This window comes from Rhynchophorus ferrugineus, unplaced genomic scaffold (genome assembly GCF_030347505.1).
Source record: "Rhynchophorus ferrugineus isolate W39M unplaced genomic scaffold, kcgeb_rfMv2 rfM8, whole genome shotgun sequence".
NCBI lineage: Eukaryota > Metazoa > Arthropoda > Insecta > Coleoptera > Curculionidae > Rhynchophorus > Rhynchophorus ferrugineus.
The window spans coordinates 6,964,249-6,982,218 of record NW_027472587.1 but is presented as its reverse complement, the minus strand read 5'-3'; the positions used below and the strand labels follow the sequence as shown (position 1 = coordinate 6,982,218).

The window sequence follows — 17,970 nt, the reverse complement described above, 5'->3', positions numbered from 1 at the left end:
TCTGCAAACGAGGGTTGGCCTGTACTGACTGTTTAACGTGGTCTCCGAACCACGGTCTTCGACATTAACCCTACCGACTGACGAGTGACCAACTCAGAAAACATCTTGGTGCTTTACCCAGCCTGGTTACTGCCGTGACGGGTATCATTTTCCTAGTCGGATTTTGCACTCTTACCTAGGACAATTACAAACATACATTTACGATCATGCCCCAGCAAGATTCGAAACCACGACTATTGCAACTATTGGACCGTCCTGTCGCCTTTGCCACTGCGCCAACCAAACCGGCTAAAAGTAGTTTTGAATAAATATACAGAGACTTAGTTAATTAAAAGTTATATTATAACGTTATATAGTTATATAGTTAAATTAAGTTAATCAAAAAAAGAGCTAACAGTTACCCTGATAAGATAAAGACAGTCAAAAGTAATATAATTTTATATTTATTATTTATTAATAATTAATATTGAAAATTAGAGTTCCCAAAGGGTGTTATATAAATTTACTTTGTTTTTTGCAATCATAGTACAAACAATACAAAAAACATGTATTTACATATAAATGTAAATTCGGCACAAGTCGAATGAAGCAGTCGCCAATAAAATCAGTTCGATAGTTCCCAGCATTAATAAATTTCAATATATAGACAAATATCATCATTCAATAAACCAAAAAGACTTTGTTTAAAACTAATTGCTTTATGATGTAACATATATATAAAAATATTACATATACGGTATAATATATTTAAGAAAAACAATCTTTTTGTGGGGGGTACGATCTCTGCTAAAAGTTTTATACTATCATTTTAATATAATACCAATATTGTAGAAATCTATACTATACTGATAATCTTTTCAAAATCTGTGTGGTGCCCTCTTACAAATAGTCTCAAAACTTACAAATATATTACAGAAACCTGTAACGTAAATAAAATAGATATAGAAACCTACAATGGTACAGTAATCTATTTCAACAAACAACTATATTACAGAAATCTGTAACGTAAAGAAAATAGTTATAGAAACCTATATTGGTAGAATACAGGAATCTGTGCTAATAAACAACCAAATATATTACAGGCATCTGTATTAGGATATATTAATGAAACGACATGCAAACCAGTTACCTGCAATGTATAGCACAAGATAGTTTTTACAGACACCTGTAATTTTGCTAAGATGTTAGAACTAATAGTTTCAAATCATAAAATATAGAAAAATCTGTTCTTTATACTTTGTGTTTTGAAATAAACGACATACACATTTAAATTGATTATAAAATATTAAATCCATTGCAAAGTTGGTTTAAGAGAATATCTATATAATCCATGCATATAATTATACATGTAAACAAAATTTTTTGATGTAATTAAGAAAATAATGCGTTCTTACAGAAATTAGACGATGGTTAATTATAAAACCATAGATTGAAAAAAACAGAACCAATGCATTTCAACTGCATTTTCTTTCATAAATAATACCAAATTATACGTTGATAATTAATTACTTCAGATATATTTCACATTTAGGGTCATTATTATTATTTATTTTATTATTAAATATATTACTTTTTATTCTTTACTTAAAAGCGTCTGTTAATAAAAATGCAATTATAAACGCAAACATAAATATTAAAATTAAATTTATATATTATACATCAATATAGATATATTATACATCACTATATTACTATAAATGGAATGGTGTTTTATAACGATTATTATAACTAGTTCTAATTTATATATAACTTAAATTCTAAATGGGGATATATTAAAACAAATTAGTATCATATTAAAAATAAATATCACTTATTAACTACTTACTACTTCTGAAGACATCTCTCAACCTAAGAGATAATTAGAACTCAAAATATGGAATAGCTCAATCTATTTAATGCCCATGGGTTTATTATTTCTCTTCTTTACTGGGGTACTAGATGGTAGAGTAGTCGAAAAAGTATCAATATTTCCATATAACTGAAAAAAAAATCAATATTTTTTGCCGATATATTAATATTTTTGTAAGCCGATATTTTTCGATATTTTTTCAAAAAACTTAAATATATTTAGTGTATTTTAGTACTTAATTGTAAGGGTTTATTAAAAATATTAATATATAGTACGCCGGCTTGGTGGCGTAGTGGTAAAGGCGTCCCAACAGTGGGACGGTCATCCTACCGTTGCGACAGCCGCGATTGTTTAAAATTTGTGAATGTTCTAGACAAGAGTGTAAAATCCGACAAGAAAAATGATCCCAGTTACGCCAGTAACCAGGCTGGGTAAGACCGGATGTCTTCTGGGATAATTTCTAAAGTTGGTCACTCGCCAGTCGGTAGGCTTAATGCTGAGGACCGTGGTTCGGAGCCCACGTTAATCTTTAGGCCCAGTCCAGATAAACCCATAGTTGGTAAAAGGAGACTTTAAATATATATAAAAAAATATATAATGCGTTACATAAGCGTTACGAAGTTGCTGCAGCAGCATAATGAACTCATGTGCAGTATGAAGTTGATCAGGCTATTGGATATTGTTTTTTTCTCTGATATATCGATATCGAAATAGATATTTTGAATTGTTTTTAAATATCGATATTTTTTTCGGTGGCCAACACCCCTACTTGCAGCCATTTTGCAAATATTTTTGATAAACATTTAAAATTAAGTACGAATTTTAAAGGTTTATTAAAAATTCTATTTAATTTACTCTGAAAAAATATAGAAAAATATCGGCTAAAAAAATATCGATATTTTTTGCAGAAAATACCCATATATCGATATTTTTTCTGCATCCCTAACTTGAAGGAATATAGAGTTAGCAAAGAAGGATTAACCTGCAACTGGTGTAGTCTTCATTCAAGAAAATCTTGACGCTGGTGATTCCAAAGCTCCATCTTGTGCTTCTACTGTAAATACCATATTCGTTCTGAAAAAGTAAATAAAATAAAAATTACAAACTCCCAAACTACCTTACATATTTACCTTTTAAAAGTTTAAATCTAAGTCGGACACTAAAAATATTACTACAGAAACTACTCTCTGAAGGCTCCTAAAATTTTGTAACCTAATAAATAAGTAGAAGTTAAAATATGTAATACCTTTATCTATTCACAATATACTTACATTGCCAAAAACAAAAGGAATTATAAGTGATAGCACCTTCAGTGCCTATGTATGATATATGGAAAATAGATGATCTGAACTGTTGCTGAGGCTGTGAAGAGATGAGTGAAAACATCATTACATGATTCAACCAGTAGTATCTTGTACATTAGCATTTGCCAAATATTACTGAGAAGGAAATTAAAGCAGAAGATGACAAAGTGCATTGTTATACTAAATGCATCAAAACACAGGATGATGTCATAACTAGCATTGGTCAGCAGTATAGAATTTCTGGTACCCAAAATTATAAAATGAAGAATGTAAACAAAAAATAAAGTTCACATATAAATTAATTAATTGTTAAAAATCTGGATTGAAAGAATCTTTTGGGCAAAACCTGAGCAAAGATGATATACCTAATATCCTAAATGTGTGTACATTGTAACATGATCATAAATTTTATGACTCACATGAAAATAAACCCATTAAAAGAAAATTTAGCAGAGGTGCATCAACTGGAACTACGTGTAAACCTCAGAGTAATATAATACCCTAAAATGGCAAATAAAAGTAACGTTATTGGTGGTTTCCATATTATGCTATTGCTGTAAATGCCATATATTTCTGAAAGAAAATAAAAATAAAGAAAACTTATTATTAAACTATTGATCAAAGATTTATCTGACCTAGCTGAAATATAATTAAAGATTATACCTCTTACCATCGCTCATATATATGGTTTACCTATTTCTAAAAATGATCTCAATATTTTGCATAATTATTTATATTTATCCTACCTGTGTTTTTATTCTTCTACAGTCACCCACTTCATTCACATTTAGTCACATTAATTACTAAATTAGACGTAGGAATCGCGTTCAAATCCAATTAGTATACCGCTCACTTACCTAAAACAAGAAAAATCATATTATAAGTTATCATTAAAACACTGAAAATAACTGTCATATAAATACATCATAAAATTAATACTATCCAACACGATCAGAATTTTAAATAAAAAGGCGAAATCCAGAAACCGTTTCCATTCAGTCTAATAAGTTAAATCTTGCGGATAATATTTTACTTACAACGTAAAAACGAGAAAAGTACCTTGAGGCATCTGGAAGTTAGTTTTAATCCAGCTGTGGTCCCCAACAAGTTTGTTCCAAGCCAGTACTATTTACGGACTTCTTTGAACACGATTCCAAGAAACAAATATCCCATGGAAGGTGTTCGAAAATGTCAGTAATGAAATAATTTTCGTTGGACAGTTAGCAGATGATGATCATCACTATCTATTCATTGAAAACTGTTATAGTACCAGCCTGCAACGGCGACGCGACTTTATTTGTGCATCCATCTGTAACAAATCAAAGTTCAATATTAAAACTGGATACAAAAATATACAATAAACTGGAATTTACCTGATCTACCATATTTTTTCGCCTTGTTTGCTTCAGTCCTACCACAATATAAAAGTAACGTGCACTTCGGGTGCTTGAGATTTTTTAAGGAATTCCGACGATCCCTACAAAAATAATGAATGACACGATATCGGGGTCGACGGGACCCTTATTCTCTCGAGGGTTGGACCACATTTTACTGGCACCGTAAACACTCACGCTCCACACTCAAAATGTCCTAGAATAAATATAAAACGATATTAACTTAAATATATATTGTGATATATTAGAAATATGAGAGAAAAACTCACCTCACTTTTCTGAAGAAGATGCGGGGATATGCTGGCTCCGATTAAGAAGTTTCGACTCTAGCCCAGATCAAAACAACGAACTGTCTGAAGCCAATTTAGCAATGGAAACTGATTTCCACGGAAAAACTAGCCACATACTGATCATTGTCAGAACTGAACCGGCGTCAAAACTGTTTTTATTTGAATTAGTGTAAAAAAATTTATGATCGCCAAAAAAAGAGAATAAAAAAAACAATTAATGATTTTACCGCGCCGAGGGTCGTGACTCTGGGTATGTTAATGCACAATCCGGATGGTCACCACGGGCCTCCCGGCATCCTGGGCAAAAATCTTCAACGAATTGTTCGCGTGACTAGACCTGATGACCGCCGAGTCCCACATTATCACCGGAAAAGGAAGAACGAAGATCTATCGAACCACCACCAATGACAACCCATACTAGCCCACTCATCATCTATTGGTCGAACTTCCGGGTCCCCAGCTGTAGGAGACCCGCAAGGCGATCAACTAGAAGTTGCCGAAGCAACGGGCGATATCATACAACGTATCAAAGTCTGCAATGGCCTGCTACCAAGGGAATGATAATGTGCACCAAGACTAGGACGATCCAGGCTCGTCAGCCGCATTAATGCACCCAGGAGGTCACGCGCGCAGTACACGAGGTTACTTTGATTTTTCCCGTACCTGAAAATATAAAAAAAAATGACAATATAGTAGAAATGCATACGAAATCCGGAAAATTATTCCGACGCATGTCAATTTCGCGTTGACCCAACGATGGATAAGATCAATTATATTACTAAATATGAAGAAATATCAACTTACCCGTTGGAGAGCACAGCAAATCACTATATAATACGAATTCGGTTAAAATTACTGCATTTTTAAGAAAAAAGTAATCGAAACGGTTGCATGGAGCGACGGCATCGAGCCGCAACTCATAGAATTATGAAGGAAGAGAGATGAAGTACGATCCTAATTCAACATCGAAGTGCGCCGTTGTCAGCAACACCGGAAAGATGTTGATAATTAAATTCAACATAATGAAAAACATTTGGTATTAATATTTCAGGTATATCCAGCCGAGCCGATATTAAACAAATAAAAGACGGTGTAAACGTATTCAATTTCGTTTAATATAAAAATAAATTTAATTTGTTTAAAAAAAGTAATTATGCATAATGACAAATAGAAAATGCAATTTTGGCAACACAGTACGCAAATCACAGGGTTCAAAAAAATTCATGGCACACTGGTTTTCCTTACAAGCAGTAAATATGCATTTTTTATAGTGTGGTTTTTAAAATCATTTTGAACAAACTTTGAATTTTTACTCAGGGGCGTGCAAATAATATTATTTATTAAATTAAAAAGTAGATACAAAATAAATTAATTTAAATGGATTTAATCATCTTAAGCTTTGAATTTTTGAGAAATATTTCAGATTTTTTATTATTTAAATATACTCCCAGTATTTCTAAAACTTTCATTATTTTAGCGGTTATATTAGGGTTTAAATCTAGAAAATTAACTTTAAAATATTGAAGCAAATATTTATTATGCTTAAAATTCGTTAATGCACAATTTGTAATTTATATATATTATATAATTAAAATATGTATGCCTAATTGAAAATATATTTCAAAGTAACATAACAATTTTACATTTATAACAAAAAGTTAATACAAGCCAAAATTAATATTTAATTGAATAACAATTATATATACAAATCTTAATATTAGCAAGGTCAAGAAGGTCATTTAATAATATTAGAAACAAGAACTTTAAAAGTAACGTTATATATTGATTTACGGTTAACCTGATTCCAGGGATGTATAAAGAAATTAAATAAAGGTAGTTCAAATAAGAATAAATTATTAATATATAATATTAAATAAAGTAAAAAATTATAGATTATTAAACATAAATTGTTCTTGTTCAATTATTACATCTATGACTTAAATCAGCTACATGACATAACTTGTTATCACGATGAACATTTCCATTACTAAAACATCGTTGATGTATGACCTTTAGCATTATAATTATTAGTTACAGATGATCGTTCCACAACTGAAATTGATTTATCTAGTGGCTTCTAAGAGGCTGAAACAGAATTATTTTTATTACTGTTATATAGTTGTTGTAATAAATATAAGATGAATATATTAAAAAATTGCTTACTTATAGCCCTATACATACATAACCTAAAGTTTGATAGCATAAATCTCATTATTGGGTCTTACAAACGGATTTAAATATAAATCTGTAAGAATAAATAATAATTAGTTTAAGAGCATTAGTAATAAGTGTGCCTGTTGTGTCGAATGTGTTAAAAGATTTTAATTTTTACTGAATTTATCCAACCATCAATTTTAAAATCCAATTTTAATAAGCAAAGTTTAAAGTAACTAATATATTTTGCTTGTACTTATATTTTTATATATTACATTTATAGCTTAACTTAGTTATTTGTTATTTTATTTCTAAAATATATAATATATTAATACATATTATAAAAAATATTATACATAAAATTCATAATAAATATACTATATAAATATAGATTAAACTCACTAAATACTGAAGAATTTTGTAATGAATTAAACGAATACATGAAGCAATTAGTACAAAATTTAGGTGACTAAACTATAATATCTTACTAATAATTCATACTTTATATACGCAATTTCGTATTGTCTGTTTCTAATTCTTGATTAATCGGAAGTAATTAATTAAACTAATTGAAGATCATCGTAAACATAACATTAACCTAAAGAATATAACCTCGCTACTCTGACAATTAACAATAAGTGGTAGGTATGCTGAAAAAGATCGATACCCGGAAATCGATAGTGGGTTTACTAAAATTTTTTTTTAATATTACTGGTTTCTTATTATTTATTTATTTATTTAAAATCGCCTCGATATATATATGTAATTTGGTTATTACAGTGAGAATATTATGAATTAACAATTACAATATACAGGCATATATTAAAATTCAGAGAAGTTATTTGTATATAATAAAAAGTGAAAACAACCAGAACATAAGTATGTATATGTATAGTTTCAGTTTAAGTCTTTCCAATAAAACAGCCAATGCACGTCATTAACATCACGTCACGTTATAAATGTAGCCTCTAAAACCTCATGGATGTAATTGGGACAATGGACGATAAAACATGTTTTATAAAACACGTAGGACGAAAAGCTTTGTTTGTATCTAGGGAAGCGGCTATCGTGTTTTACAGGATTATAGGATTACAGGATTTTGTGTGTTATTGCACAGGAGCCATGCTGCTAGTACTCTATGTATCGTTCGAATTTTAATCGATATTATTGTTTTATCGAAATATTGGCATACCTGACTATGCGTAATGCGCAAAAGGGTACTAGTTGCTTCAAACTCTAAAGTTCACTGATTGAAAGTTTATCGCATTAATCAATCGATTGTAATAACAATCGATAGTCGTTCACAGTCGATAGTTCCCAAGACTAAAATTCTTAGATAAAACAGGTAACGGTACATTATACAACATTGCCATATAGCAAGAAATGTGCGTGTAAGAAATAAATAAATTACTTGTTGAATTTGTATAAAAATTAACTAGTTCAATAAAAAATGCACTTAATTTTTTAATCTTAGTTGTGCCATCTATGGACGTAATTCTAAATTATATATATTTGAAACAGAATTCTATATTATATAAAATTATTTCTCTTTAAATTACAAATATTAGGGACCTGTGTCGAAGCTCATAATATATTATATACAACAAATTCCTTAGACGTAACTCACAGAATTTCAATTTATTAAAAATAAATAATGCTGATGTTATTTTTATTTTTATATATGATATACTATTATTGTCATTATAATAAATACAATAATTTATAAAATGCCGGATCAATAACTTGCATCAATTCTGTAAAAATCAGGGCCCCATTTAACGGTATCCCGAGGGTAATACATTTGTGGTTAAACAACAAGGAGCGAAGATAGGACGTGTGCCGTTCTCGTGGGTTTCCAGAAATTTTCGGCCGTCACATTTGCATAATTCGACACTGAAATTTACTCCTCGACTAATTTATGGCACTCGAGGGGTGAGTTTATTTAAACGTCGGGCGTTAAATGTACCATAATGCCTCTGACTTAACGAAATTAAAAAGGCGAACGGGATTTCGGATCGGGACCTCAATCTCGTTTTTAATTTTCCGCCTTTTTGTTTTGCGACGAATCGCTTTTACTGGCGTCGCTTTGAATATATTTTGGTATTGTTTTGTTTCTTACGAGGGTACTTGAAATTATTTTGTTTGGTTATTTCAATAAAAAATAAATAAAAAAAAACAGTTCATTGATCATTGATGTAATGATTGGCGATTGGCACATTTATTCTATATGAAGGTTAACATAATAGAAAAAAATGTTTCTAAATATTTATGAAATAACTGAACATATTACTATATTAAGGTTAACTTCAATAATAAAGTAAAATGTTTTCACGATATTTCAAAATTATTTTGACATTTATGTCTTGTCAGTATGTAAAAAGTCTACCGTTTTGTAAGTAGTATGCAGCCGACTGTTGCGTTTACCCACGTTTTGGAGCGGGTTCATCATATGCAGTCCACTCGGATGACTGTCGATTGGACTTCGGATTGAAATTATGGAGCCATGTTTCATTCATTGTTACATATCGACGCAAAAATTCGAGTTTGTTACGCTTGATCATCTTTAAACACTGCTCCGAATCATCAACTCGTCGTTGTTTTTGGTCAAAAGTGAGCTCGCACGGCACCCACTTTGCACGGAGATTTCTCATACCCAAATATTTGTGAATGATATGATGTACACGTTCAGTTGATATCTTTAGTGTGCCTGCTATTTCATTCAGTTTCAATTTACGTTCATTCAACATTGTTTTGTGGATTTTGTTAATGTTTTCGTCGGTAACAACCTCTTTTGGGCATCCACTGCGTTCACCGTCTTCGGTGCTCATTTCACCACGTCTGAACTTAACATAACAATCCTTGATGGTCGATTTTCCTGGGGCAGTAATCAGAAACTCGGCATCAAGCCAAGTTCCTGTTTCAACTGTATATTTTCCCTTCAAAAAGCAATATTTTATCAACACGTAAAATTCCTTTTTATCAATTTTTTTCAAAATAACAAAAGTGGCTACACTCAAAATGTTATAATTCACGAACTAATGATCCGACAGCTGTCAAATTTATTCACGCATCTTTTGAGGGTTAGGGCTAACTAAAAAATATATGGATTTAATTCTAGTAGCTTCATCTATGTATCAGGCTGGGGACTTTTTAATTGACCTGTTATTATATTGTACAATTGACATCACTGACATGATGATTGACAACTGAAGTTCATTTTACATGTAAAGTCATGTGTTCTATGTGAAGGCCAATGTAAGCGAAAAAAATGGAACAATTCTGATCTTAGAGTTAAAAGAGAATAAAAATGTTTCCGAATACAAAAAAAAATCCGTCGTACTACAATTATAATCGATGAATCACCAGGAAGATCCGCACAGTTTATTTTATTTCGACGATCTCGGAAAGGCTCAAAGGTCCCAAATTCGGGAGAGTGCCTCCATAAATAATCGTAATGACTCGAACCGAAACTACTCGACGTATATCAAGGCTAAGAATAAGATGTAGTAATTCATAGAGACAGAAAGTTCGATGACAAATGGCCGATCCACCCCGAAATGATTTACTATCTATTATGTGACAAAAACACATGTAATTTCGTGACTTTGACATGTCTACGCCCCCTGTTGGCTACGGGTCATACTCGCTATAAGATTTAATGTCATTTTCTGGTGGTTTTTCTTACGCTTTTGATATAAAAACGATTTTAATTTCCTGATAGAGTTATTTAAATATATTTTGTTCCAAACCTTTTTTGAAATAACTAAACTCATTAGAATTTTAAGGTTAACATCTATAATATATTAAAATAGTTCTTAAAAAGTTTTCAAAATATTTCAAAATTATTTTGACATTTGTGGCTTGTCAGTATATAAAAAACAGTATACGGTTTGCTCCAATAGTAAGCAGTGGGGCAAAGTTTTGTTTGGTTCAATTATTGGCGGCGCTGACAACGTGAATTTGATTGGTTAGTTTAAAATAGTTATGTAGAAACCTGTAAGGAAAATACTTTGCTTTGATTGGTCTGGCATTTCGCCTGATTACTTTGTGACGTCACATTTATTGGCCAATAATATTTAAATGAAAATCAATTTTAATTTTTAAAATTAATTTATTAAAATAAATTCCTACACAAATATACATAAGTATAAATAATATAAATATATATAAACAAAAAGCAAAAAAAGGAATTATGAACTCTATTCTAGGCAAAATTAAAATATCTATAATTCTTCTATAACGCCTTCCCATATTTGTTTAGTGCCATCAATTTTATGGGATCTATTAGAATTCTAACTTATCTTGATCTATTGAAGGTAAACTTTAAATCCTTCCTTGTTGATATTGCATTAACTTTATTAAACCAAAAATACAATCACATCGCATAATAATTTTTACAAATTGGTCTTGAAAATCATTATGGATTGGACAGTTGAAACACTAAAAATTTATATGTTTTTTAAAGATATTTAGATTTTAGAGTATTTAATCTGTGGAACTACTTAATGTAGAATGTAGATAAATATTACATGTTGTCTCTTTTTCAGAAGTTTTGTTAAATAGCTTAAAATTAGACTAAAATACAATATTAAACTCTTGTTTTTCTCAGAGCAAAGTTCCCTGGAACTGAAAATATAGACTCAACTGATGATTTAACAACCACAAGTGGTACTAGATCTCTCGTTAAAAAAGAATATAAATTATCTAACATGTTCAGCTTCTTCACAATTTTCTCCGGGAGAATGATGTGAAAAAATAGAAGTGATGATGTGCCCTTTTAAAAATTTCTCGAACATACTAGGTGAAGGATGCTGTCTCTACTTCCATGACCTCTAATAGATCCAACAAAATTCTTTAAGCAATCTTGGTTAAGATTTGTTAAACAAATGTAGTTATTTGTAAATTTAGTCAAAATAGATTTCTTTAAGGTAATAAATACCCTAAAAGTAGCAATTAAATTTTTAATTGATGGCACCGTAACAAATATTTTCTTGACAAGGTAATCAAATTTATATATACAATAGTTCTACTATAAAATTATTGAATACTGATTGTTCTAAAAAGTTAAAGTATTGCAAATATTTTAGGGATATTTTACAATTAAACGTAGTAATTATTACTACTAATTATCCAGTTATCTTAATTATTAGCGTCTTGTAAGACTTCTTTATGTAGAGACATCACACTGACAGCATACGAACAACTTGGTAGATTAATTGAATTTTATTACTACTAACATCTTCATAAGTAGGTTTTGATTTTCTGTAAAGAAACAATATATAAACAGACATGTAGTAGATAGATAATTTTATATGTACTTGATAAAAACAATGTTGGATATGCATTTACCCTAATACCTGTTCGTGAAGGAAGGGTAATTCTAAATTTTTCACTAAAATGTCCGTGATAGACACCATGCGTTGATATATTTGCATTGTGGTTTATCCAGGTAACTTGTATTTACTTGATCAAACTATTTTTTGAAAATTAACGAGATCATTATTTGGGAAACGATGTCTAATTTCCGTAGTAGATTTTTACCCCGGTACACTACATCTATTACTACCCTGACGCATTGTCATCAATTTTTATATTATTACTTCATAATAATTAATGTAAAACAGAAAATATGCACAACGTAAAACGAAGATTTCTTGATCTAAACAAAAACCAAAACCTTCAAACGACAAACTTAAAAATGGACGCCCATAGAAAATGCTGACTTCACCCAATTTGATCGGCCAATCACGTTCCATGTTAGTGGCGGCACCAGGAATTTAAACTAGCCAATCAAAATTTGCGATCGCAGCGCTACCGTTGATTGAACTAAGCAAAACATTTCCCCAAGGTCGCCTTGACGTTGACAGACCCATTATTGTTAAATATTTTCTTTAAAACAAAAATATCTTTTCATTTTTGAACACTCAAAAAGAGTGAAAAAATGTAGCCAAATTAAAATGTGGCGTATGTTATTAATTAGTTAATTAGTTATTAATAAGTTAATCATGTATTTTTCATAACAGAGTATAGGGAATAATTTAAAAATAATATAACATTAAAACTTGTTTTCACAATATTTTCAATATAAGATCAGAAATTTACATTGACATATAATACTAATTAAAATAATAAGTGTCTGTATATTAAAACATATTAAAATAACTATATCAAGAACTAACACTCACTAACCTTTTTTCAATTTCATTTAATTAAATCTAATTTCCAATAATTAACAAAGTATTGATACGTTCAAATTGCTACACCACTGAACATTATAACGAAGTATAATAAATAATAATAAGTATAATATAAATAATCTTTTTTACTTTTATTTTATAAACATAAATATGGAATGATAAATGAAGTAATGCATGTTTGTATATTAAAACAGAGGATGTATGAATAAAACAATTTAGAAATTGAGGTTTGACTTTAGCCCGTATATTAAAACATTAACGAACACAATTGGGTAATTTATTTTGTAATTAAATTATTTTATTTGTAATGAATGTATTTACAATCATTAAAATAACTATTGATTTTTCAATATTTAGGTCTATAAAGTAAATAATCAATATAACTGACACGAGGTTCAAAGAATAAAATGTCATATAGTCATATATTTTATAGCATTAATCCTTAAACACCTTAATATTTATCAAGTATATTATATTATCATAATTTCTTCTATTTATCCTATGTGTTCCATCTATGTAAATTATGTAGGTAGTTTCATTTTAACTGCTTTTAATGTAAATGTAAATTTGAATGACGTATGTACAAAATACTTTTGTATAGACTATATCTTGTTCACTTCTTTCTAGTCTAGGTTAAAAATAAATATGTATCAAGAATGTCAACACTATTGGCAAGTAACAGATGACTTTGACAATGACAGATGTGTTTTGCTAAAATTACTGATTTTTTATTGTGATTTTGAATAAAACTTACTTAAAATTACGTATAATAGATTCGTTGTTGTTGTTTCGGATTCGGTTATGTAAGTGCCAGGAGCGAAAGGGAGTTGAAAGGGAGCCATGGGCACGTAATCCACCGTGGCGACGCATAAATCCCCGCGGAAGACCTAATAAAACAATCAAGTAGCCGTCGTCGAGTCGGGCTTATGCGAAAGACTTACACGACGACGGAAGCGGGTCTTTTTCGACAGATTTCGGTACCTCGTTAGCATGCGACCGCGGTCGCCTACCTACCGACGCGGGAATAACAGCCACATATCTCCGTGTGTTATTGAAACGATCCGAAAAAGAGCGCCTTTGTCACCGGCCGCACCACCAGACATAATATTAAAATGATTTCTGGTTATTGAACGATCTGCATTGATATTTACGACGTATTTACGTAGAAATACGTTATACAGGGTCCAACGTCAAACTCAATAATGATTAATTGACATTTTTACGTCAAATATTGCCAATTAGACATATGTCAACGTCAATGTCAATACGTAATGACAATAACAATGACAGATAATATTCATAAATTGATTTTAAGTGAAATTATTTACATATTTATGTGCTAATAAATAGAATCAATTAGATATTGGATAGAAGCGATAATAAACAATATTAAATGATCACTTTCTTTCATGCGGTTGACCCCGGTGTCCCGAAAAACGACCACAAGCTAAAAGGTGAAACCGCCCGCTGGGAGAACACAAAAAGTTAATGGGCCAACGATGACTAGATCGAAAAAATGTCTCCCCCCGTCGATCTTCATTCATATTTTTATTTTATTGTTCTCCGTTGTTTTTTCTTGCCTCTTTTCTAACTTCTTTTTTATGTAAAGCCGCTTGTACGGGATCTAGCATGAAACAATAAATTAATTAACATTTTTATTAGTTGACCGATCCCTGTGGTGTCAACAATGAAACACTTATAACTGTTTTGGGGTATCGAAACTACTAATATTGTTTAGTCCGATGGTGTTAATAGTGTTTTTTTCGGCGTAATATTTTTCTATACCGACTGTCTATAATTATGAAATTTCTAATGCTAACGTTAAAAGTAACGTTCATTAATGGGTGCTAAAAATATTAATTAAAACTTAAATTTAAGGACTGAACTTAAATGTTATTCTTGTACCAACTCAATTAACTCTGATTAGAAACTCTTTTAATCATTGTCAGTGTTAATATTTGGAAAGATAGACTTAGGAATAGAACAAAATTGAGAACGCCGATGAAAGTGGTTTTTATTGAAATATGTTGCCAGAATAAATGCTGCATCATTTGAAAAATATCCTCCGGGTAAAAAGCTGGAAAAACAACGAATAACGCTTCTAACGAGAATAAATGTCAATGATAATAGGAAAAGCAAAAAATTCATGTACTATGATCCTGGCCACTATGATCACTGAAGTGATATCAGAAGCTTTTGTTTTGTTTCTCAGTTATGATGATCATTTGGTAATCGCAAATTTTCTATTGATAATTTAAAGGTACATGTGTATACAGTCTGTAGGTAAAATATGAGGCTTATAAATTAGTTTTAAATTTTTTTAATTATAGGTTTATTGTGAAAAATCTGTATCATGTATTCAAAGTATTGTCGATCGATAGCCGCCAATTTTTCCCAACTTTCGGGCAATTTAAACGATGTATCTTTTCAGGCTATCCATAAATTCACAAATTTTTCGGTATCTTCATAAAAAGTGAAGCGCTGCTCAGACAGGTCACTATGCATATGTCGGAAAAAGTAGTAATCAGAAGAAGCAAAGTCTGGAGAATACGACGGGTGGGGTAACACCCCCAATTTTAATATTTACAATTATGTTTTCACCAGTTTTGTATCATGTGATCGAACACTATCATGCAGAGGAATAACATTATTTTGTCTTTGCTCGTGTCTCCGTCGTTTTTCGCACATTGCTCGGCCCAAAGGCGTCACTGGTAGTCGAAAGCGATCCCCATGTTGTCCCCATGAAAGTTCAGACATTTTAAATGAAATAAAAACATTTTTGTTCACATTTCGACGAAATGACACATACGGTTAAAGTTGCGATTTAATATTTGTTGTTACTGTTAGATAATGCACCTAGTCATCCTTTAGTACAGTAACTGAGGAGTGGCAATGTGTCAATTTTTCTCCATTAATAACTCCATTAGTACAACCAATGGACCAGAGCATAATAAGCAGTACCAAACTATTTTACTGAAATGTATTACTTCATTTGTCGTATCAAAAGAGCCTGGAAATATATTTAAGGCTTTGAAATAGTTTGTGCCAATGATGAAGATGACGCATCCCAACATTGTTTGTTCTTCAGTTGATATTAATTTATGGAATTGAGATAAGCCGACGAAGATATGGACGTTCCCGTTGAAGTTAGAAATGTAGTCACGGACGCGCAAACTATATGAGCTTTTAACCAAACTTTAAAATTAAAAAACTAAAAATTAAAAAATAATTATCTCTTATATTTGTTTACAAAGTTATGAATATATGTATAGGTATTAATTGTTTCTTTTAATAAAAAGTTTATTATTTATTTAATTATTTATTTATTTAATTAAACCCCTCGGCCTCTCGGGCTATTTAGGGTGAATTACAATACATTATATGAACATTAACAGCTTAAAATACTACACAGTAGATTATAAACAGTAGAATACATACAATAAAATTTTTCAATTACACAATAATAAATATATGTTACAGGTGTTGAAGTAGGTCTATGGTCTTTAGATAGTCAATCAGCAGATTCAGTTGCTCAGGTTGGACCAATTGTTCCAGTGTTGTCGGCATCTCAAGTTGTCTCCTCAAATCATCATATTTTTGACAGTCCAGTAGGATGTGTCTGACGCTAAGTTGAACCTGGTACAAATTACATAAGGGCGGGATCTGTCCCTTCAACAAATATTCATGTGTCAGTTTACAGTGCCTCATTCACAGTCATGCAAGGACGCTTGACTTACGTCTACTCATGTTATTATGGTCTATAGATTGATAAAAGATCTTCTTGACTTCCCATAACTTATTGTTTTTTATGAGAAGGTCCCAATCTAATTAGGTCAATTGCCTATTTAGGCGTTTCATATAGACTTTGGCGTCTTTTTAGCTAAACAGTTCGTTTAACTTGATCGACTCCTCTTCCCTACTTGCCAGATGGTCGGCTCTTTCATTTCCAGATATTCCTTTATGGGAGGGGACCTAGAGGTATGTTATTCTTACACCCCTAAATTGTAACTTTGTCTGTATCTCTCTGATGTATGTGACCAGAGGGTGGACTGTCCTTGTCGATCTTAAACTCTCTAGGGAACACATAGAATCCGATACTACTAGTATGGATTCGCTAATCTGTGATACTTCCGAGGCAGATAGAGCCATATATATAGCTAGCAGCTCCGCGGTGAAAAAAAAAATGTGGAACGCTTTACGATTTTGCATGTCATCCTTGCGCAGGGTCCATGCTAATCTTCTCTGTATCGTTCCAACTTTAGTATATGTACCCCCGAAGCGAGTACAGTTTATTATTTAAATCACTTAAATCAGTTCGTTAATGTGAACATTTTGATAATGTGAACTATACTTAGTTTGAATTTATTCACATTAACGAGTGACTACTGTATAAATAGATCAGCTCTCTCGTTATTTGTTTTTCACGTATAATTATATAACACTGTTGATAACATTTGACGTTAGATCTCATCGTTTTGTTTATTGTGTATATAAGTCCCTAATTATTTTGTTCCTTTTTTCAGTTACCAAATAATATGGAAAATTATATTTCATATAATGCGATGTGTTTAGTCGTAGAAGTATGTATGAAGTCAGTATATCTTGTCAGAAGAAAATCTGCTTCTAACTGAACTCACTGAACATTCACTCGTGTTCACTACTGAATGACTGAAATATTAATTAAATACAAGATTTCAATAAGTGTCTATCAAATGCTATCATGGTTAAATTATAAAAAGCCAATATCAAATATCTGATTTCTTGTATATCAAATTGTTTGAT

At 30.9% G+C, this 17,970-nt stretch overlaps 2 long non-coding RNA genes and 1 other non-coding gene across 3 annotated transcripts; all 3 read right to left on the bottom strand.

Annotated features, from left to right (window-relative positions):
* Positions 1–3,324: 3,324 nt before the first annotated feature.
* LOC143200946 (uncharacterized) lies at positions 3,325–5,980 on the bottom strand. The gene is made up of 3 exons (XR_013006854.1): positions 4,527–5,980; positions 4,213–4,462; positions 3,325–4,010 (listed from the first exon to the last, which is right to left on the bottom strand). It is a non-coding gene; the product is annotated as an uncharacterized LOC143200946 (long non-coding RNA).
* Positions 5,981–6,680: 700 nt separating this feature from the next.
* Positions 6,681–7,607, bottom strand: LOC143200945 (uncharacterized). Its single transcript, XR_013006853.1, has 3 exons — positions 7,493–7,607; positions 7,001–7,082; positions 6,681–6,922 (listed from the first exon to the last, which is right to left on the bottom strand). It is a non-coding gene; the product is annotated as an uncharacterized LOC143200945 (long non-coding RNA).
* Positions 7,608–17,367: 9,760 nt separating this feature from the next.
* LOC143201812 (U6 spliceosomal RNA) lies at positions 17,368–17,474 on the bottom strand. The gene has a single exon (XR_013007020.1). It is a non-coding gene; the product is annotated as a U6 spliceosomal RNA (small nuclear RNA).
* Between the last annotated feature and the right edge of the window lie 496 nt (positions 17,475–17,970).